A 24572-nucleotide genomic window follows, 5' to 3' on the forward strand; every position below is an offset into this window, starting at 1 on the left:
TGATAGAATCCTATCAGCCAATCGGAATTCGAGGGACGCCATCTTGGATGACGTCATTTAAAGGAACCTTCATTCGGACTTAGGACGTTGTTAGAAGAGGATGGATCCGCGCTGGCTGCTTCAAGATGGACCCACTCCACTCCGGATGGAAGAAGATAGAAGATGCCGCCTGGATGAAGACTTTGGACCCTCTGGAAGACCTCTTCTTGCCAGATAGGATGAAGACTTCGGACCCTCTGGAGGACCTCTTCTTGCCGGATAGGATGAAGACTTCGGACCCTCTTCTGGCGGATCGGTGATACCCGGCTGGGTGAAGAAAAGGTAGGGAGATCTTCAGGGGCTTAGTGTTAGGTTTTTTAAGGGGGGTTTGGGTGGGTTAGATTAGGGGTATGTGGGTGGTGGGTTATAATGTTGGGGGGTATTGTATACTTTTTTTTACAGGCAAAAGAGCTGATTTCTTTGGGGCATGCCCCGCAAAAAGCCCTTTTAAGGGCTGGTAAGGTAATAGAGCTGTTAACTTTTAATTTTAGAATAGGGTAGGGCATTTTTTTATTTTGGGGGGCTTTTTATTATTTTTTTAGGGGGCTTAGAGTAGGTGTAATTAGTTTAAAATTCTTGTAATCTTTTTTTATTTTTTTTATTTAGTGGGGGTTTTTTGTAATTTAGTTTAGTTGATTTAATTGTAGCTAATTGTAGGTAGTTTAGTTAATTAATTTATTGATAGTGTAGTGTTAGGTTTAATTGTAACTTAGGTTAGGATTTATGTTACAGGTAATTTTGTAATTCTTTTAACTAGGTAGCTATTAAATAGTTATTAACTATTTAATAGCTATTGCACCTAGTTAAAATAAATACAAAGTTGCCTGTAAAATAAATATAAATGCTAAAATAGCTACAATATAATTATTCGTTATATTGTAGCTATATTAGGGTTTATTTTATAGGTAAGTATTGAGCTTTAAATAGGATTAATTTATTTAATAAGAAATAATTTATTTCGTTAGATTTAAATTATATTTAACTTAGGGGGTGTTAGGGTTAGACTTAGCTTTAGGGGTTAATACATTTATTAGAGTAGCTGCAAGGTCTGATCGGCAGATTAGGGGTTAATACTTTAAGTTAGGTTGCGGCGATGTTAGGGAGGGCAGATTAGGGGTTAATAAAATTTATTATAGGGTTTGCGAGGCAGGAGTGAGGCAGTTTAGGGGTTAATAAGTGTAGGTAGGTAGCGGCAACGTTTGGGGGGGCAGATTAGGGGTTAATAAATATTATGTAGGTGTCGGCGATGATAGGGGCAGCAGATTAGGGGTACATAGGGATAATGTAGATGGCGGCGGTGTAAGGTCAGCAGATTAGGGGTTAAAAAAATTATTAGAGTGGCGGCGATGTGGGGGGGCCTCGGTTTAGGGGTACATAGGTAGTTTATGGGTGTTAGTCTACTTTAGAGCACAGTAGTTAAGTGCTTTATGAACCGGCGTTAGCCCATAAAGCTCTTAACTCCTGACTTTTTTCTGCGACTGGAGTTTTGTCGTTAGAGTTCTAACGCTCACTTCAGCCAAGACTCTAAATACCGGCGTTGGGAAGATCCCATTGAAAAGATAGGATACGCAATTGGCGTAAGGGGTCTGCGGTAAGGAAAAGTCGCGGCTGGAAAGTGAGCGTTAGACCCTTTCCTGACTGACTCTAAATACCAGCGGGCGGTAAAAAGCAGCGTTAGGAGCCCTTAACGCTGATTTTGATGGCTGACGCAGAACTCTAAATCTAGGCGTTTGTTTGTTAACATAACCATTCACAGTCATACTTTCTTAATAAATTAAAAGGAAATCATTCTCTCTATGTTGTAAATTAAAAAAAGACAAAAGAGTATTTTAGTTTCAAAGAGTTAAAAAATATAAAGCAAAAATATAAAAGGTTTAAATATGAGTGAGCCATAGAAAAGAGGCTACTGACTGCTGATGTGGTTTAAAAATTTATGATAAAATGAAAAATAAAGCTGAGGTTGTTGCTAAATTTAGACAAACAAATATATTCTCTTAAAGAAAATCAAATTGTACAGATTACCCACATTTAAAGTGCGCTAACATAACACAAATATTTATAAATAGCACAGGACATAATAAGCTGTGTACTAATGCTTAAAGAGATACTTGGTTATAGTAGAATAACAGCTTCAGGACTTTAAGGGGTAGAAATTTACGCCTAGATTTGGAGTTTTGCGGCCAAGGGGGTGCGTTAGCTATGCATGCTTTTTTCTGGCCGCACCTTTTAAATACCGCTGGTATTTAGAGTTCACAGAATGGCAGGGTTTTCAGTGCGTTAGGCTCCAAAAAGGGAGCGTAGAGCATAATTTAACGCCACTGCAACTCTCGATACCAGCGGTGCTTACGGACGCGGCCAGCTTCAAAAACGTGCTCGTGCACGATTCCCCCATAGAAAACAATGGGGCTGTTTGAGCTGAAAAAAACCTAACACCTGCAAAAAAGCCGCGTTCAGCTCCTAACGCAGCCCCATTGTTTCCTATGGGGAAACACTTCCTACGTCTGCACCTAACGCCCTAACATGTACCCCGAGTTTAAACACCCCTAACCTTACACTTATTAACCCCTATTCTGCCGCCCCCGCTATCGCTGACCCCTGCATATTATTTTTAACCCCTAATCTGCCGCTCCGTAAACCGCCGCTACTTACATTATCCCTATGTACCCCTAATCTGCTGCCCCTTACATCGCCGACACCTAACTTCAATTATTAACCCCTAATCTGCCGACCGAATCTCGCCGCTACTGTAATAAATGGATTAACCCCTAAAGCTAAGTCTAACCCTAACACTAACACCCCCCTAAGTTAAATATAATTTAAATCTAACAAAATAAATTAACTCTTATTAAATAAATTATTCCTATTTAAAGCTAAATACTTACCTGTAAAATAAACCCTAATATAGCTACAATATAAATAATAATTATATTGTAGCTATTTTAGGATTTATATTTATTTTACAGGTAACTTTGTATTTATTTTAACCAGGTACAATAGCTATTAAATAGTTAAGAACTATTTAATAGCTAAAATAGTTAAAATAATTACAAAATCACCTGTAAAATAAATCCTAACCTAAGTTACAATTAAACCTAACACTACACTATCAATAAATTAATTAAATAAAATACCTACAATTATCTACAATTAAACCTAACACTACACTATCAATAAATTAATTAAATACAATATCTACAAATAAATACAATGAAATAAACTAACTAAAGTACAAAAAATAAAAAAGAACTAAGTTACAAAAAATAAAAAAATATTTACAAACATTAGAAAAATATTACAACAATTTTAAACTAATTACACCTACTCTAAGCCCCCTAATAAAATAACAAAGCCCCCCAAAATAAAAAAATGCCCTACCCTATTCTAAATTTAAAAAGTTCAAAGCTCTTTTACCTTACCAGCCCTGAACAGGGCCCTTTGTGGGGCATGCCCCAAAGAATTCAGCTCTTTTGCCTGTAAAAAAAACACATACAATACCCCCCCCCAACATTACAACCCACCACCCACATACCCCTAATCTAACCCAAACCCCCACATACCCCTAATCTAAGACAATAGAATGCGAGCTCAATCTGATTGGCTGATTGGATCAGCCAATCGGATCGAACTTGATTCTGATTGGCTGATTCCATCAGCCAATCAGAATATTCCTACCTTAATTCCGATTGGCTGATAGAATCCTATCAGCCAATCGGAATTCGAGGGACGCCATCTTGGATGATGTCCCTTAAAGGAACCTTCATTCGGTGAGTAGGCGTCGGTTGAAGAGGCTGGATCCGCGTCGGTTGGAAAGAAGATGGCTCCGCTCCGCTCCAGAAGAAAGAAGATTGAAGATGCGGCTTGATAGAAGACTTCATCCCGATGATGGACTTCCGACTTCAGCCCGATGATGGATTTCTTCAGCCGCCGCTTGGATCCAGACTTCAGCCCGAGGATGGACGTCACTCTTCAGCCCCCCGCTTGGGCTTGGATCAACACTTCCGAGGCTTGGATCAAGACTTCCGAGGACGGATCGGTGAACCTGGTATGGTGAAGATAAGGTAGGAAGATCTGCAGGGGCTTAGTGTTAGGTTTATTTAAGGGGGGTTTGGGTTAGATTAGGGGTATGTGGGTGGTGGGTTGTAATGTTGGGGGGGGTATTGTATGTGTTTTTTTTACAGGCAAAAGAGCTGAATTCTTTGGGGCATGCCCCGCAAAGGGCCCTGTTCAGGGCTGGTAAGGTAAAAGGGTAGGGGCATTTTTTTTATTTTGGGGGGCTTTGTTATTTTATTAGGGGGCTTAGAGTAGGTGTAATTAGTTTAAAATTGTTGTAATATTTTTCTAATGTTTGTAAATATTTTTTTATTTTTTGTAACTTAGTTCTTTTTTATTTTTTGTACTTTAGTTAGTTTATTTCATTGTATTTATTTGTAGATATTGTATTTAATTAATTTATTGATAGTGTAGTGTTAGATTTAATTGTAGATAATTGTAGGTATTTTATTTAATTAATTTATTGATAGTGTAGTGTTAGGTTTAATTGTAACTTAGGTTAGGATTTATTTTACAGGTGATTTTGTAATTATTTTAACTATTTTAGCTATTAAATAGTTCTTAACTATTTAATAGCTATTGTATCTGGTTAAAATATATACAAAGTTACCTGTAAAATAAATATAAATCCTAAAATAGCTACAATATAATTATTATTTATATTGTAGCTATATTAGGGTTTATTTTACAGGTAAGTATTTAGCTTTAAATAGGAATAATTTATATAATAAGAGTTAATTTATTTTGTTAGATTTAAATTATATTTAATTTAGGGGGGTGTTAGTGTTAGGGTTAGACTTAGCTTTAGGGGTTAAAAAATTTATTAGAATAGCGGTGAGCTCCGGTCGGCAGATTAGGGGTTAATGTTTGAAGTTAGGTGTCGGCGATGTTAGGGAGGGCAGATTAGGGGTTAATACTATTTCTTATAGGGTTATTGAGGCGGGAGTGAGGTGGATTAGGGGTTAATAACTTTATTATAGTAGCGGTGCGGTCCGCTCGGCAGATTAGGGGTTAATAAGTGTAGGTAGGTGGCTGCGACGTTGTTGGGGGCAGATTAGGGGTTAATAAATATTATATAGGGGTCGGCGGTGTTAGGGGCAGCAGATTAGGGGTACATAAGGATAACGTAGGTGGCGGCGCTTTGCGGTCGGCAGATTAGGGGTTAATTATTGTAGGTAGCTGGCGGCAACGTTGTGGGGGGCAGATAAGAGGTTAATAAATATAATATAGGGGTCGGCGGTGTTAGGGGCAGCAGATTAGGGGTACATAAGTATAACGTAGGTGGCGGTCGGCAGATTAGGGGTTAAAAAAATTTAATCGAGTGGTGGCGATGTGGGGGGACCTCGGTTTAGGGGTACATAGGTAGTTTATGGGTGTTAGTGTACTGTAGAGCACAGTAGTTAAGAGCTTTATGAACCAGCGTTAGCCCAAAAAGCTCTTAACTACTGACTTTTTTCTCCGGCTGGAGTTTGGTCGTTAGATTTCTAATGCTCACTTCAGCCACGACTCTAAATACCGGCATTAGAAAGATCCCATTGAAAAGATAGGTTACGCAATTGACGTAAGGGGATTTTGATGACGTATCCTGGCAAAATTAGTTTATTTCTAAAACTTAAACTTTATTTAACAGATTAAAATCTATTTATAATAATCCAAAAAAAAGGGAGAAAAAAATGTTAACTAAAAATTTGTTAAAATTTGTTTTCACTTTATTGGAATAATTATATAAATAGATTTTAATCTTTTAAATAAAGTTTAAGTTTTAGAAATAGCTGCACCCTATGGCTCCCTTTCTTAGCTATTTACCCCATATTTAAATTAATAAAGAGTGGGTAGCAGCAGGTGAGTCTTTACAGACCCCTTTAATTTCTATAGTTATACCATAAATCCTGTTTCCTCCCTTATTGTGCCACTTCATTCTATCCCTGTTTAAAAGATAGTTTATGCCATGTCTGCCTTTAAGACCATAAACTATAAATAGTTTGAAGCAAAAATAAAAATCTTTCACAACAATGGGCCCGATCCGATATGCAGCGTCGCCCGCAAAATCCGGCGACTCCAAATATTGCGCTGATTTGGTATCCTATATACGGCGTAACCTAGAAGTTACGCTTGTATATTTCACCCTTCGGCCGTAGTTTTTTGGCCCATAGAGTGATATACCAAACCCGCGCAGTTTGGTATCCAATATACAGCGTAAGGACTTACGTGGCGAAAATGGAGAAAACTTACTCCATTTTCACCTCGCCACAAAATGCAGGCGTAGTAAGCTTTACACTGAGTATTGGAGCCCCGTAACTCCCTAAACTACCTGCAAAATAAAACCTAACACCTAACGCATGCGCAATGTCTATCTACCTATCAACCGCAATCCACCGCCGCAATTCCTAATAAAGTGTTTAACCCCTAAACCGCCGCTCCCGGACCCCGCCGCCACCTACATTAACTATATTAACCCCTAATCTGAGCCCCCTACCCCGCCGCCACCTACATTAACTATATTAACCCCTAATCTGAGCCCCCTACACCGCCACGACCTATTTTAAATATATTAACCCCTAATATGATCCCCCTACACCACCGCCACCTATATTACATTTATTAAACCCTAATCTAATCCCCCTACACCGCCGCCACCTATTTTAAATATATTACCCCCTAATATGATCCCCCTACACCGCCGCCACCTATTTTAAATATATTACCCCCTAATATGATCCCCCTACACCGCCGCCACCTATATTAAATTTATTAACCCCTAATCTAATCCCCCTACACTGCCGCCATATTAAATATATTAACCACTAAACCTAAGTCTAACCCTAACACCCCCTAACTTAATTATTATTGAAATAAATCTAAATAATATTAATATTATTAACTAAATTATTCCTATTGAAAACTAAATACTTACCTATAAAATAAACCCTAAGATAGCTACAATATAATTCATAATTACATTGTAGCTATTTTAGGGTTTATATTTATTTTACAGGTTACTTTGTATTTATTTTAACTAGGTACAATAGCTATTAAATAGTTAATAACTATTTAATAGCTACCTAGTTAAAATAATTACCAAATTACCTGTAAAATAAATCCTAACCTAAGTTACCATTACACCTAACACTACCCTATCAATAAGTTAATTAAATAAACTACAATTATCTCAACTAAAATAAAATTAAATACACTAAACTATATTACAAAAAAACAAACACTAAATTACAAAAAATAAAATTAATTAAGTAATTTTAAGCTAATTACACCTAATCTAAGCCCCCTAATAAAATAAAAAATCCCCCCAAAATAATAAAATTTCCCTACCCTAAACTAAATTAAAAAAGTAATCAGCTCTATTACCAGCCCTTAAAAGGTCCTTTTGCGTGGCATTGCCCCAAAGTAATCAGCTCTTTTACCTGTAAAAAAAAAGAACAACCCCCCCATTACAACCCACCACCCACACACTCCTACTCTAAAACCCACCTGATCCCCCCTTAAAAAACCTAAGTCTAACCCCCAAGGGGTCCTTACCTGTCCCGAAGACCGGCGGAGAAGGTCCTGTTCCAGGCGGAGAAGTCTTCTTCCAAGCTGCTACCTCTTCTTCTTCCAGGAACCAGCCGGCGCGGAGCGGAGGAGTTGAAGACCGAAGACCGCGGAGCTGAAGACCGTCCACTCTGGAACTGAAGACCGGCGATGCTTGAACTGAAGATCGGCGATGCTGGAACTGAAGACCGGAGCCATGGAGCAATGAGGATCCTCTTCATACGATCTCCGACGTACACTGAATAGGAATTCAAGGTACGCGATTAAAAATGGCGTCCCTTGAATTCCTATTGGCTGATTTGAGCCTTCAAATTCAAATCAGCCAATCAGATGAGAGCTACTTTAATTCTATTGGCTGATTTGAATAGCCAATAGAATTAGAGTATCTCTTATTCTATTGGCTATTCAAATCAGCCAATAGAATTAAAGTAGCTCTCATCCGATTGGCTGATTTGAATTTGAAGGCTCAAATCAGCCAATAGGAATTCAAGGGACGCCATTTTTAATCGCGTACCTTGAATTCCTATTCAGTGTACGGCGGAGATCGTATGAAGAGGATCCTCCACGCTCCATGACTCCGGTCTTCAGTTCCAGCATCGCCGATCTGCAGTTCCAGCATCGCCGGTCTTCAGTTCCAGAGTGGACGGTCTTCAGCTCCGCGGTCATCAGTCTTCAACTCATCCGCTCCGCGCCGGCTGGTTCCTGGAAGAAGAAGAGGTCGCCACTTGGAAGAAGACTTCTCCGCCTGGAACAGGACCTTCTCTGCCGGTCTTCAGGACAGGTAAGGACCACTTGGGGGTTAGACTTAGGTTTTTTTAAGGGGGGATCGGGTGGGTTTTAGAGTAGGGGTGTGTGGGTTGTAATAGGGGGGGTTGTTCTTTTTTTTACAGGTTAAAGAGCTGATTACTTTGGGGCAATGCCCCGTAAAAGGCCCTTTTGAGGGCTGGTAATAGAGCTGATTACTTTTTTAATTTAGTTTAGGGTAGGGGAAATTTTATTATTTTGGGGGGCTTTTTTATTTTATTAGGGGGCTTAGATTAGGTGTAATTAGCTTAAAATTCTTGTAATCTTTTTTTTATTTTTTGTAATTTAGTGTTTGTTTGTTTTTTGTAATATAGTTTAGTGTATTTAATTGTATTTTAGTGGAGATAATTGTAGTTTATTTAATTAATTTATTGATAGGGTAGTGTTAGGTGTAATGGTAACTTAGGTTAGGATTTATTTTACAGGTAATTTGGTAATTATTTTAACTAGGTAGCTATTAAATAGTTATTAACTATGTAATAGCTATTGTACCTAGTTACCTGTAAAATAAATATAAACCCTAAAATAGCTACAATGTAATTATTAATTATATTGTAGCTATCGTAGGGTTTATTTTATAGGTAAGTATTTAGTTTTAAATAGGAATAATTTAGTTAATAATATTAATATTATTTAGATTTATTTCAATAATAATTAAGTTAGGGGGTGTTAGGGTTAGACTTAGGTTTAGTGGTTAATATATTTAATATAGGTGGCGGCGGTGTAGGGGGATTAGATTAGGGGTTAATAAATTTAATATAGGTGGCGGCGGTGTAGGGGGATCATATTAGGGGGTAATATATTTAAAATAGGTGGCGGCGGTGTAGGGGGATCATATTAGGGGGTAATATATTTAAAATAGGTGGCTACGGTGTAGGTTAATCATATTAGGGGTAATATATTTAAAATTGGTGGCGGTAGTGTAGGGGGATCATATCCTCAGATTAGGGGTTAATATATTTAATGTAGGTGGCGGTGGGGTAGGGGGCTCAGATTAGGGGTTAATATAGTTAATGTAGGTGGCGGCGGTGTAGGGGGCTCAGATTAGGGGGTAATACATTTAATGTAGCTGGCGGCGGGGTCCAGGAGCGGCGGTCTAGGGGTTAATACATTTATTATTAGGAGTGAGAGGGGGGATTGCGGATAGAGGGGTATACGTGTCGGGATGATGTTTGGGAGGCGTGTTAGACAGTTACGGGATATTTAAAACTTTAGTTATTTTTTTTTAGGCGGCGACAGTTTCTAAAGTGCCGTAAGTCACTGGCGACTCCAGAAATTTGTACTTAGGCTTATTTTTGGACATCGCTAGTTTGTCCGATTTACGGCACTTTAGCAACTGTCGGCGCTGTATATATGATAGGTCGATGTGCGAGGTGAAACTATGGGCGGTGCAGGTTTCCACGCTTGCGCTGAAACCTGTGCCGTATATCGGATCGCGCCCAATATCTTTGTAAGATAAATCACTATGGATTCTCAGCAAGAATATTTGAAATGGCCTCATATCATGGTTGTCATAGACAGGGCTAGATAACAAATGGATCGCTCAGGATGTGTTATAGCTTGTTCTTAGTAACGCACAAGGAATAACTCACAATCTGATATTACAAGTGGATGGTTAAAATTGTAACCAAAATGTTTTAGGGACAGATTACAAGTGTAGCGCTAACAGTTACACACAAGCGAAAAGGGGGTTATCGTGGGTGTTTGTGGCATCAGGTTTTTCATCATATTACAAGTTGAAAGTAAATACTATCGCTTGAGAGCAATTGAAGTTAACGTGCGTCGGGATAGCACAACCTCAGAGCTCTGGTTAACGGTTTCACGAAACAAATACACATTACTAAAGTACATTTACAATCATAAAAACACTATCTAAAAAAAATATTAAAATAAAATATTGCTCAATTTTTTTTTTCTAAGGGCTCAAAGATATGAGGTCTCAGGTGATAGAAAAAAAAAGGATTGCAAAGAGCTTCAAATTAGAGATACATACATATACTGTACTTGTCTAAAGATGTGTATATATATTTGTATGTAGTTATGTCTTTAAATGTGTAACTATGTAATTACAGACATATATATACATATCCTATATAATAAAAGGCCAAGTGTGTTTGTCCGAAGCTGTCATGCGCAGTAGACAGCACAGCACGAGGACAAACACACCTGGCCTTTGAGAGTCCCTAAGTCTCTGCTCTGCAGTGCGAGCAGAAGTGGGCGTGACCGAGCGTGAGGGTCGTGAGGGGGCGTGACCGAGCGTGAAGGGGCGGGGCCAGGCGGGCCGTGAAAGGCTGTGCAGTCTGAGTCTCTGAGAGCTCAAAACAGCTCAAAAGAGGGGAGAGAGGGGGTAGGGAAAAGATAAGAAATGTGAGAGAGAGATCAAGAGGGGAGAGAGAGATCAAGAGGGGAGATAAAGAGAGCACAAGAGAGGGAGCAAAAGAGAGGGGGGAGAGACAGCAAAAGAGAGGTGGAGGGAGAGCAAAAGAAAGGGGACAGAGAGATCAAAAGAGAGGGGGGAAGAGAAAGAGAGGGGGAGGGGGGAGAGAGAGAGGGGGAGGAGAGAGAGAGAGAGGGGGGGGGGAGGAGGAGAGAGAGGGGAGGGAGAGAGAGAGGGGAGGGAGAGAGAGAGGGGAGGGAGAGAGAGAGGGGGAGTGAGAGAGAGAGGGGAGGGGGAGGGAGAGAGAGAGGGGAGGGGGAGGGAGACAGAGAGAGGAGGGGGAGAGAGAGAGAGGGGAGGGGGAGAGAGAGAGGGGAGGGAGAGAGAGAGGGGAGGGGGGAGAGAGAGGGGAGGGAGAGAGAGAGAGAGGGGAGGGGGGGGAGTGAGAGAGAGGAGGGAGAGAGAGAGAGAGGGGAGAGAGTGAGAGAGAGGGGAGGGAGAGAGAGGGGAGGGAGGGAGAGAGAGGGGAGGGAGGGAGAGAGAGAGAGGGGAGGGAGGGGAGAGAGAGAGGGGAGGGAGGGAGAGAGAGGGTAGGGGGAGGGAGAGAGAGGGGATGGGGAGAGAGAGGGGATGGGGAGGGAGAGGGGGAGAGAGAGAGGGAGAGAGAGGGGAGAGAGAGGAGTGAGAGGGGAGAGAGAGGGGAGAAAGAGAGAGAGGGGGAGAGAGAGAGAGGGGGGAGAGAGAGAGAGGGGGGAGAGAGAGAGAGAGGGGGGAAAGAGAGAGAGAGAGGGGGGGGAGAGAGAGAGAGAGGGGGGAGAGAGAGAGAGGGGGGGTGAGAGAGAGGGGAGAGAGAGAGAGAGAGAAGAGAGGGGAGAGAGAGAGATAGAGGGGAGAGAGAGTGATAGAGGGGAGAGAGATAGATGGGAGAGAGAGAGGGGGGAGAGAGAGAGAGAGAGAGGGGAGAGAGAGAGAGGGGAGAGAGAGAGGGGGAGAGAGACAGGGGAGAGAGCGCAAAAGAGAGGAGGGAGAGAGAGCGCAAAAGAGAGGGGTGAGAGAGAGCACAAAAGAGAGGGGTGAGAGAGAGAGCACAAAAAAGAGGGAGAAAGAGAGCGCAAAAGAGAGGGGGAGAGAGAGAGCGCAAAAGAGGGGGGGGAGAGAGAGAGCGCAAAAGAGGGGGGAGAGAGAGAGCGCAAAAGAGGGGGGATAGAGAGAGAGCAAAAGAGGGGGGGAGAGAGAGAGCGCAAAAGAGAGGGGGAGAGAGAGCGCAAAAGAGAGGGGGAGAGAGAGAGCTCAAAAGAGAGGGGAGAGAGAGAGTGCAAAAGGGGGGGAGAGAGAGCGCAAAAGAGGGGGGGGGGAGAGAGCGCAAAAGAGGGGGGGGGGAGAGAGAGAGATCTCAAAAGAGAGGGGAGAGAAAGCGCAAAAGAGAGGGGGGAGAGAGAGCAAAAGAGAGGGGCAGGGAGAGAGCACAAGGGGTGGGACCGCTGTACCCTGCAAAAAATGGCCCGAGTGAACGGGCTTTAGGACTAGTAAACACATAAATACATATGTACACACATATAGACATATATATATATATATAAGTGTATTGTAGATGAAAACATGTTAAAGCATATTTAAGCAATATTCATATTTAAGTGGTTTACTGTGTATTTACTATAAATATTAGCTCTAAATTTTAAAGCGGTATTTAGGGTTGTGCTGAAGTCATTTGTAATACAAGAGCAATGAGCAAATTTATAGGGCTCTCCGTACCATCCATTAACCCCCTAAGGACACAGGTTTTTCCATGTTTAAATTGTTAAATAACACACTCAAGTTTGTTATTTTTGCTCAATATTGGTTTCACTGTTTTTTTAACAGGCAAACAGGCCTTTCTTGCGATACCCTATATGGAGACATTAAATAACATTAAATAGGAGTTTAATACTGAAAACAAAATGGGGGGGGGTGTTTTTGCAGTCTTCTTTATAACAATTACTACAAAACTAGTGTAGCTAAAGAAAAATACCTTCAAATAGATTTATTATGTTGGCCTGATTTTAGTAGAACCCCATGGGATAGATTTAACAAGCAGCGGATGCTGCAGTCTACCCCCGTAGTTTCAAGATCACTGTAAACAAGAATTAAAAAGCAGCAGTCGTAAGACCGCTGCTCCTTAACTCATCTGTCACCTCTGAGGTGGCGGATAGAAGTCATCCCGATCAGATACGATCAGGGTGATTGACACCCCCTGCTAGCTGCCGATTGGCCGTGAATCTGCAGGGGGCGGCATTGCACAAGCCTTTCACTAGGAATGGTTGTGCAATGTTAAATGCTGACAGCGTATGCTACAGCGGATCATGTCCGTCCGACATTTAGTAAATCCATATATTCAGGTTTCCAAGTAATGTATAGCAAATATATGTCACATACTTCAAAGATTAAATTATTGGTTTAACATTAAAATGTACTATTCTAAATAGCAGTAACCTAGTTAAAGGGACATGAAACCTAACATTTTTATTTCGCTACTCAGATAGAGCATACAATTTTTCTATCCTTTTTAAAAATTGCTACACAAAAAATATATATTTGTAGAATTTAGGCACCATTTACTTAAAGGTATTTTGAAACGTTGGGCAAGATTACAAGTGGAGTGCAAAATATCGCTTACACAAGCACAATATTTTGCGCCCCACTTAGTAATACCAAACAAACAAAGGTTCCAGCACCTAGGAGGAGAACACAAATGTGCTCTGGTATTAGGTGTAATGCGAACACAATTGCAGGGAAGCAGTGCGCTCCATAGGCTCCAATGGGAGCCTCGTTCTCATGCCGTGAGAGACGACAAAGAACCACGTGCAGACACGCAGCAATGGTCAGCAGATTATAAATATATTACGTATATATCTATTACGTATATATCTATGTGTTTATATGTGTAAATGCACATATTAACACATAACTATATATGTATATAAGATTAAAGATTAATGGTTATAGGGAACACACAGCTCCCCATAGGCCGCAATGTAAAGGCACTTTTTAACCCCTTATAACTGCTCCGTGCAGTTATTTTCTAAAAAATAATAATGCTACTATTTTTAATTTTTAATAAAGAACACTACACTTAATTTTGGGGGCAATGCAAGTCTGTAAATATATAATATGTGTGTGTGTGTGTGTATGTATGTGTGAAGTGTTTTATTAAAATAGTATGGCAGAGAACTAAATGAAGATCTCCACTATTTGGTACATATTTTGTTCTCCATTGGCTTATTGCTCGAGTGTCATTGGACATTACATTTTACTGCACGCCCCTTAGAAGTCTATTATGTGAGAGAATTAGTACACTCGGGATATCCAAAACATTAGCGCACTAGACTATTGATCAAGCAAAATAAATAACTTTGGACTTTGGAGAGCAAATATGCAATTGTTTTGGATTGAGCTTGAGAAATATTAATGCACAATAGCGCTAACTTTTTTTTTATTATTGGGAATAACATATTCTATGGTAGATGATTAAAAATATATTGTCCTAATCTGTAAACCAAATGTAATTTTTTGTTTATAAAGTAAGAATAATTTAGGGCCTGATTACAAGTGGAGCGGTATTTAACGATCAAGCTTGCATGCTAACTCCACTAGAAGTAAGGTTTTTGCGCACGTCGGGTAGCGCTCGTATTACTTTAAGTTTAAAGTAATACGTTTTTGCTTGCATGCTAACCCAATGCGCACAAAAAGCTGAATTGAGAATTTCACAATCGCAATAATGTATTTCCTTATAGAAGTCAATTGAGCAAAAAAAAGTGGGAAAAAAACCTAAAGCTTTACTCGAGCGTAAACCCAATCACATATTCTCAAGTGCGCTAACCTGACATGAAAATATTAATATTTCATATTCCAATGTTCTTCACATAGCAGGATATGTTTTTTTTATTCATATACATATTTCTATATATACTGTATATATATGATATATATCTGATGTTTTTTGCACCAATATATATTTATACCTGTATATATTAGCGGCTGTGGATAAAGCCCGATGTGTGAGTCACTGCATAAAACATATATAGCATGCACTGTAATTGCCCCATCTTCCCTATCTTTTTTTCTCCACCTGGGGGGTTCAAGGGGGCAAAGCACCCCTTGTAATACTCATTCCATAAGGTTCACTTGGGGTGGATGCCAGAGGATTAGCGGGGCGCCTTCCTTGAACCGCCTCAAGCGGAGGCAAAAGAAATAGTGTAGATGGGGGGATTACAGTACATTGGGTTTTACCCACAGCCGCTTGGGTAATCACTGATTTACCCGGGTAATCCTAGGATTACCCGGATTTCATATTTTTGAGCCTTTATAACTTTTTTGTGTAATATTTTTTTTAATAATTTATTAGATTGTGTTATTATGACTCTAACTATACTTTTCAATGTATTTTTTATGTGTTTTGTGACACTTTTTTGTTTCATGAAACAGTTAACCACAGCTCTGAGGATGCTCTATCCCAACGTGCGTTAACGTTTACCTTCAACTTGCAATTCGAGCGCTACACCCGACCCGTGCAAAGACGCATGGTAAACTCCTTTTCACTTGCATAATCTGGCCCATGATATTTAAATTATTATCATAATCCTGTGAAAAATCACCTGAATCCTTAATATAAGTTGCTGCAAGTAAAAAATATGATAGCATTATGGAAAGTGCTACAGTATTAAGAAAATATTCAAAATAATGTTCTTTATGGATTTTTATGTTTACATCTAGTCCTGTTTATAACTGGTAGTAAAAGCTGTACTTCCTACTCAAGCTGTAGATTTACCAGGGATTTAAACAGGTGCAGGATTATGCTTTCTCTCTTTGTATCTATACCTTTTTTATACATGCTAATATCTTATTTGCCATTAAGGATTCTGTCTGGCACTGAACAAAAGAACCACAAAATCCTTTTCCATCTTGTTTTCACAAAGTCTTGTCCCATTTAAAGGGACAATAAACCCCCCCAAAAATATTTCATTATTCAGATAGAGAATAACATTTTTAAAAAGTTTCCAATTTACTTCTATTATCAAATTTGCTTTGTTTTCATGTTATTCTTTGTTGAAGTGATAACTAGGTATGTAGCGTACACATGCTTGAAGAACTACATGACAGGAAATAGTGCTGACATCTAGTGCTCCTGCTAATGTATAATAACATGACCCCACATAGTCAAGTTGCCATCCCACCTTACCCACCAAGAACACAACACTCCTTTGTTGGGGTTGAAAGGCCGCAGCTCCTTTATTAACATAGCAAATAAACATAAATAACAATAACTTATAATCACCCACAGTGCTTGACCCCACTATTCAACTCACAAGCCCCGCCTTACACAGGGGAGGGGCTATCACCATTAAACCAACCCCCTGCTACTGAAACAGGAAGCCCCATCCACCTCATAACAGGCGTAAGCCTCTACCAAACAGGGCAAGCACCCCGCCAATGCTGCGACATCATGTTAAGCCCATTTCCAGGGAGGGAGGGTGGGAAATTCAGCTTCCACCATATTGATCCTGATAAAAGTGTACCTGTTACTTCCTGTGTTATGATTATAACTTCTTTCTCAGCCCAGCCCCTTGTCCTTTCCTTCACCCCATGTCCTCTTCCTAGTGGGGTCATACAACCCTTCCCTCAATTTATTCATACAGGGTTCTGCTTGACCCCACATAGTCAAGTTGCCGTCCCACCTTACCCACCAAGAACACAACACTCCTTTGTTGGGGTTGAAAGGCTGCAGCTCCTTTATTAACATAGCAAATAAACATAAATAACAATAACTTATAATCAACCACAGTGCTTGCCCCCACTATTCAACTCACAAGCCCCGCCCTACCCAGGGGAGGGGCTATCACCATTAAACCAACCCCCTGCTACTGAAACAGGAAGTCCCATCCACCTCATAACAGGCGTAAGCCTCTACCAAACAGGGCAAGCACCCCGACACCTCTCACCCCCCCCCCCCCGGGTGAGAACCACCACCCAGAGCTAAGGCCTTCTCAATCCCCTCTTTAAAAGTGAAATTAAAGAGGTGTAACCCCACTTCATTAAGGTGGACCCCATCTTCCAGGTAAAATCAACTCCCCGATTCACCCTCAAATTCAACATGCTTCAAACTCACCCCTCCACATCGCCGCACATAACCGCTCACCATTCTATCGATCTTCCGTCTGGAAACCTCCAACCTCCCCAAATCCCAAGCTGACCTCCACACCACCCGGCTCTCTATCTCAGACCACACTATAATTACCCCCAGAAAGGGCTGGCACAGCCGGTCTATGCCCCTCTTCATGTCCTCCACCAGATCCTTCTGGGACATGAACCCCAAGTCATTCCCCCCCACATGGATTACCAAGACCTGAGGGGTTGAAAACAATCTTGCAAACTCCACCACTTTCAATACCAGCTGACCCCATTTCATACCCTGGACCCCCAGCCACTTTATCTCCACCTTCTCCCTATCAAGTCCCAGCTGCAATCCATTATCCTTCACTGCAGCAGCCTTCCTGGCCCAATAGATGTATGAATGCCCGATCATCCAGCACCTCACCGGACCTGTCAAAACAAATAAAGCTGTATCAGCTGTCACCCCTTCCACTTAAACCCTCAGCCCCGGTCTAACATACCCCCTAAATCTCTCTGATCTCCACCTCCCAATCCACTTCTTCCAATCCCAATCCTCTATCACCCCCATGTCCAAACCTAACCCCGCAGCCTCAGTCGCCGCCCTGATTCGGAAGGAATGGGACCCAAACTCCATACCCCCGATCCCAAAGCCTCCCCAAGGCCTTCCTGAGCACCGCAATAAATTGGTACCTGGACAAAGCGGAACCGTCCGCATGGAGGATACTGAGGTAATCTCGGGTTGCAGCCACCGGGCAACATGCGCCCCCAATCTCCCTCAAACTGACCAAGCAACCTTTCCCAGCCTTGTCCGTCTTAGACATTCTCAACCACACCTCTACCCTTCTATCTCTCACTATGACCTCCCCCCCTTGGAGGCCCCCCTTCTCCTTCCTGTTCCGACCCACCAACTCTGATACCCTGAATGCCCCCAAAAAACACTAGAATAAAAGCTGCCCTAAACAAAATCTCCTCCCCCTCTGAAAAACACAAACCCTTCAAACAACCCACCACCTTTTCCAAGATGGCAAACGTCACTGGTCTCCTGCCATCCTGCCTCCTCTGTCCCCTGCACAGACCCCTCACCACCATGCGCACCACAAATACCTTTGTTAAGTCCTCCATTCCCACCAACTGGAACCAAAATGCCAAAGCCGCAAACCTTTTCCGTATTTCGGAAGGCGACAGCCTTTCCTCCCCCCACCTCTTCACCCAGGTTAACAGCACCTGCAATTGGCTTCCCTCTGTCTCCCACAAATGCCGTCCCTCGTTCAACCCCCGCCACTGCCTCCACACCTGGCGTATGCCCTCCATGTGGCCTCCGCCAGAGATCCTCGAATCAGGTCTATCACACCATGCCCAAACTCCACAGGTCCCTCGGGCAGGGCACCCCCTCCTCATCTGCCTCTGGCGTTGCTGCACGGAACCGATCCCACTGGAAACGGGACAAAGCGTCAGCAATAACATTCAGCTTGCCTGGAACATGGATAGCTCTGAAAGATATGTTATTTTGCAGGCATTCCAGCACAAACGCTCTCAACAGCCTTACCACTGGGGGGGGGGGGAATTCGCTGTCAATCTGTTAATAGCCGTCACCACCCCCATATTGTCCGAATGAAAGGTAACTCTTTTGTCTCTCAAAACATGTGACCACACCCGCAGCGCCACCACTAACGGAAAGAACTCCAAGAATGTAAAGTTCCTGGTAAGCCCGATCTCCGCCCAACTATCAGGCCATTTGTCCATGCACCACTTGCAACCCCTGGGCCCCTGATGCATCCGTGAACAAACCCGGGTCATCATCCGACCAACCTACCTCCTGGATAATCAATTTTCCATTGAATTCATCCAAGAAGGTAAGCCAAACCCCCAGGTCCTCTTTCATCTGTCTCGTCATCCTTATATGATGCCTTGGCTCCGACACCCCGGCCGTTGCCAAAGACAGTCGCCGGCAAAACGCCTTGCCGATTGGGATGATCCGGCAGGCGAAGTTCATCTTCCCCAACAATGACTGCAGCTGCCACAATATCACCTTCCGGGCAGCCAACGCCTCCCCCAGCAGGCACCTCAGGTCTGTCAGCTTGTCCTCAGGGAGCCTGCACTCCATTCGTACCGAGTCTACCTGAATGCCCAGGAAACTCAGAGACGTTACCGGCCCTTCTGACTTATCTGCTGCAACTGGAATCCCAAACTCTTGGGCCACCTCCCCGAACACTTCCACTAAGTGCTCGCATTCCCCAGAACCTGCAGCCCCCTACGAACAGAAAATCGTCCAGGTAATGGACCGCTGAAGAGATTCCCGCCTTCTGCCTGACCACCCACTCAACAAAAGAACTGAACTTTTCAACGTACACACAGGAGATTGAACAACCCATGGGGAGACACAGATCCACATAAAAGGAACTCTTGAAATAACACTCCAGCAGGTGATGGCATCTGGGGTGCACAGGCAACAACCGAAAGCCCGATTCCACATCTGCCTTAGCCAGCAATGCCCCATTCCCCGCCTTCCGAATCAGGGCAACCGCTCTGTCAAAAGACACGTAGTTCACCGACACCAATTCCGGATCAATCCCATCATTGACTGACAATTCTTTCGGGTACGAAAGGTGATGGATCATCCGGAACTGCCCAATCCCTTTTTTCAGGACCACTCCTAGCGGAGAAATCCACAACCCCTTCAATGGCGGGCTATTAAACGGCCCCGCCATCCTACCCAAAGCAACCTCCTTGTACACTTTTTCCCTCACTACCTGCGGAAACTCCAGAGCCGACTTTAAATTACCCCCAAACACCCCCATCTCTTGCTCTTTGTACGGGATAATAAAACCTGAACTGAACCCCGTCAACAGTAATTCAGCTTCCCCCGAACACCCCCTCTTATTGGCGTATTCCTTTAACCATGGAACCATCCTTTCTACCCTCACTGGGGTCCGCGCCCGTACTACCCACCTCGCCGGGCCTTTCCTCCCTGGTCTCGCTTTCTTGAAGCACTTAGCGAAAGAGTGGATCCCCCTGCACCCCAAACATTCGTGCTTGTATTTGCACGATGCCCCAAAACAACATTGCCCCTCGTTAAACTGAAAGCAGAGGCCTTCCGGATAACCGTTTGATGTGCTACCTGATCCACCCCTGCTTCCCCTTCCTTGACCCACTGACCGAAAGGACTGCCCCCCCTAAGGGGGGTCATAATCTCTAATCAAATGCCCATGTCCCTATCGTCCCAACGCATCTTGGGCCTCACCGCCATCCGCTGCCTGAAACGCTTATCATACCGCCACCAGGCCATCCCGCCATACGTCCGGTATGCATTCGCAATCTCATCGTAGTAGCAGAACAACGACGACCCTTGCTCCAGAATCTTTTCCCCCATCACGCTAGCTAGAATACATAACTCCCTTGACCAATTGCCGAAGGTTTTGGGCAGCTTCCTCCAACGCTTTTTCCTCTCCTCCTCCTCCTTCTTTCCTTTTTCCTAATAGTCCTCCTTCACTTTCCAGCACCTGATCCAATGGCAGAGTGACAGAATCTCCAGGAACTCCCCGCTTCCAAATCTTCTCTCTCACCTCACTGGTAAGGTGTATCCCCAATGGCCCCACCGAACACAGATACGGCCTCCTCAAGGCGTCCTCCAGAACCTTCAGCGTCTCACCTCCGCTGGCTGCTGCAGGCACTGCGGCTGCCGTATTCCCCCCTGCATGTGATCCCGCTGCTTGAACCTCCCCTCCCGGGTGCACACACGCCGTCGCTGGTGACCCCACCCCTGCTGTTTTCTCTAAAGTTGTGATTAGTCCCTTCAAACCCGCCAGTAACACCTCTCTCTCCCCAGCCACTCCGTCAGTCCACCCTGTTTGGCTGCACAGCCGACTCACCTTTCGCCCGTGCTGTCGTAGCCGGTCCTTCTCCCTTCCTTCTTCCCTGACTCCGCACCAGGCCTGCGGTCCACCCTGCCGGCTGGAATCCCTAGGTCTCCTGATCTCCCTCCTCCCTGCCCGCCTCCATAAGGCGCCTTGCCAGACCACTCCTGGCAGGGACCTCCTCCTGCCGTATCTGTTCCTTTCTCTGGACCTGTCCACCCTGGCCCAGGTTGGCGATCCCATCTCATTCCCTCCAGGTCCCCTGCTCCGAGGGTGACCTAGATCTCCTCCGTCCTCTGGGGTGACTCCCGTCTCCTCGGGGGGGAGGTGATCCCTCCCCGTCTCACGTCTGGATCTAGCTGCCTGCAAGGAAGAGGAATCAGGTTCCAAATCACCCCCCTCTCCATCCTTCCGCTCCCTTTCCTGCTTCCCCCCTTTCACCTCCCTCTGGCGAGGGGTCAACAATTGCAAAAGCTGCGCCAGGGCAGACATGCCCCCTACCTGGCCAGCCCGTTCCTGCCCCTGCTGATGTCCCCTCCAGTGCTCCTCTTCCTCATCAGAAGTCACCACTGGCCTCCAATTCCCAGTGGTGGCTCCGGGCCGTGACGTCATCCGGCACCGCTGCTCCTCGATGCAGGCCCTCTCTGGCCGTCTCACCGGGTCCTGGGTCAGCCGCTCTGCCTCCTGACATCCTCCTGCCGACCTTCCTCTCCTCCTTTGTACCTGAGGCCCCGGCTGTGACCGCCGGGCCGAGCTCCCAGCCATCTCCGCCTCCTGAGGCCTCAAACCCGGCCTGGGCCTGGCCGTAGCTGCAGCTCCTGCTCCCAGCTACTCCACACTCTGCCAACACGACAAGGGCCTGCCACTCTCCTTCCCCCTTCTGCCTGTGCCCAGATCAGGGCTCAATCTCTCTGGAGGCCTGGACCTCCTTGCAGGTCGCACATACCTCCTGGAAGCTGCTCCCTGGAACTAGGAACCTCCAATTCTCCCCCGGTGCCTGCTTCTCCTGCTGCTGCCAGCCCGCTCTCTAATCCACCCAGCTCCTCTCTCCTTGGCCAACAGCCATTTAATTCAGACAACAGGCCTCCATTCTGGTAAGTAAAAAGCTTAAATTCAGCTTCCAACCGTATTGCTCCTAGATACAAAGTGTGCCTTTACTTCTGTGTTATGATTATAACTTCTTTCTCAGCCCAGCCCCTTGTCCTTTCCTTCACCCCATGTCCTCTTCCTAGGGGGTCATACAACCCTTCCCTCAATTTATTCATACAGGATTCTGCTTTGTTGCAAACTGTTGCCATATAGTGCTGTAGACACAAGCACACTCCTGAGCTTACATCTCTGCTTTTTAACAAAGAATAACAAGGAACAAAGAAAATTTGATATCAGAAGTAAATTGGAAAGTTGTTTATAATTGTATGTTCTATCTGAATATGAAAGAAAAAAAATTGGGTTTTATGTCCATTTAAGTAAAAAGTAGTATAGTATATCAATGTCAGACCTCATTTTGCCATTCTATCTGGCACTTCTTTCCAGTTTTTGAGAATGACTTTGTCAGATCAGTTATATCTCTCGACCTTATCACCTTGCACAATTTAATATAATTTGACAATATGGAGATAATGCTATGTAATCCTCCCTTCTATGTCATTTAATAAAAATATTAATAATAATAATAATCCAATGTAAAATGTTTGATCCAGTTTACCACAACATTTTGTTGCATATACTTTTACCATGTGTTTATCCATGTCTAATAATGGGGGTTGATCACAATCCTTTAGAAAAAAATATCAAAGGATCTATAATCCAATATCCCCATAGAGATTAATGGGGCTTTTCCTGTAGAAAAAAAACATTAGAAATATGTTTCTAAAGGACTGTGATCACACCCCATTATTAGCAATTCCTAGTCCGTTTCATTTTATGCAATAATCTGTTATGTGCATTGTATCAAAAGCCTTTTGAAATACAAGTTTATCACATCAGCTGATTCACCTATGTTTGCTATTCACCTCCCTTATAGGGCCTGATGATTAAAACCTTGTAATGTACAAAAATCATGCAAAATCGCTTTTGAGAGTTATATTGTAATGTTTGTTATCAAGATCCCTGCAAAGTTTTATCATCAACCCTCAAGCTAAAAATTTACCTTTAAAAAAATAATTTCAGGGATTTCACAGCACTGTAGAGACTTTTTTAGGTAATTTTTAACTGTGCTGAGCAGTTAAGATCATCGGCCGACATAGAACGAATTAGTTTAGTTTGGCAAGATTGATTTCTTATAAAACCATGCTGATTATTTCTCATGATCTTGATTTCAGAAATATATTCCCTTTATAATCATTTCTAGCAGCTTCCTAACCACTAATATCATAGTTACTGTTCTTTAGCTTCCCAGATAAGCTCTAGTGTGTGATAGCACATGAACTATTTCCTCTGTCGCCGTGCCTGCGGATATTGTTGAATTTTACGCTCAATATTTGAAGGCGACATATAGTAAAGGGAAAGTTAACACATTAAAATACCTTTTTAATGTTCCACACATTTGATATTCATTTAAAGATGGAAAAAAAACAGCAATTGTATAATTTTGTTGTACTTTTTAAAGAGGCCCCTAGTGGCAATAGTATTTGAACAATAAAATATTTTTTTGGTCAAAATTTGATTGTTATAGAGATATATACAACACTGATAGTTAGACATCTAATAAGCTGTGATTTCCAGAAATGCTGCCTTTCTGTCTATTTGTATTATCATAGTATCATAGTATCATAATAAAGAAACGTTAAAGAGCTCTGGAGTTTTAGATATCACAGGAGTTTCCACTGTTGAAAAGCTTCAAGCATCCAATTCACAGCAAGAGTAGAATGGACTTATCAGGACTAAAAAACAATATATTAATTAACCCTTGTTCTAAAAACCAGATACTCTCATATTTTTCCCCCCAAAAAAAAACATTTTATTAATTGAATTCAATTTTTGTATCAATTGCTCTAACATATATAAAGACATAAAATAGTAGAGTAGATAATAACCATCTCCCACAACTATATAATCAGATAAATAAACATATTGCTGCACTTAGACAAGTAAGTTCCAGTATTATAATAGTATTACAAACGCATGAATAAATTAAATGAAGTTCTCCCTATTTCTAATAATGACGTTGTACCTTTAGTAAAGTGAAGCTTCCCAGTAAGATATCAATCATATTCCCAAACTAGTAAAATATACAGCAAATGCTGTCTAATTCACACAGTGTTGCGATTGCATAAGGCCCTGGAATAGTGTCCTGCCAATAAAGCAATTTTTTTATTGGGATCCTAGGCAGATGCATAGATTGCTTTGTGGTTTTCTAAAACACACTTTAAATGTGTAAAATATATTTACCTTCCAATAAACTAGATATCTTTAAAAGCATCTTAAACATATTGAACAGATAATATTGCAAAATGCCTGGAAAGCAAAGGAATAAACTAAATACATAAAAAAAAAATAGAACAGGTTTAGTATAGTGTGAATGTAATAGAACTATATCAAAGAAAGTTTACACATTATTGAACTGGTTTACTTCTAATATTGCGCCTACGTAGAACATGCTTGGTACAGTGTGGAGTGGTTGCGATATATTAACTAAAACACATACAGTATGGTGAAAAGTTATAGCGGCTATATAGATACAATAATAAAAAAGCCACCAAAAACGTGATTTATATAGTGCAAAGCTGAAAAAATGCACTTTGGTAAAACAAAAC

The sequence above is a fragment of the Bombina bombina genome, chromosome 2 (genome assembly GCF_027579735.1).
Source record: "Bombina bombina isolate aBomBom1 chromosome 2, aBomBom1.pri, whole genome shotgun sequence".
NCBI classification, from domain to species: domain Eukaryota; kingdom Metazoa; phylum Chordata; class Amphibia; order Anura; family Bombinatoridae; genus Bombina; species Bombina bombina.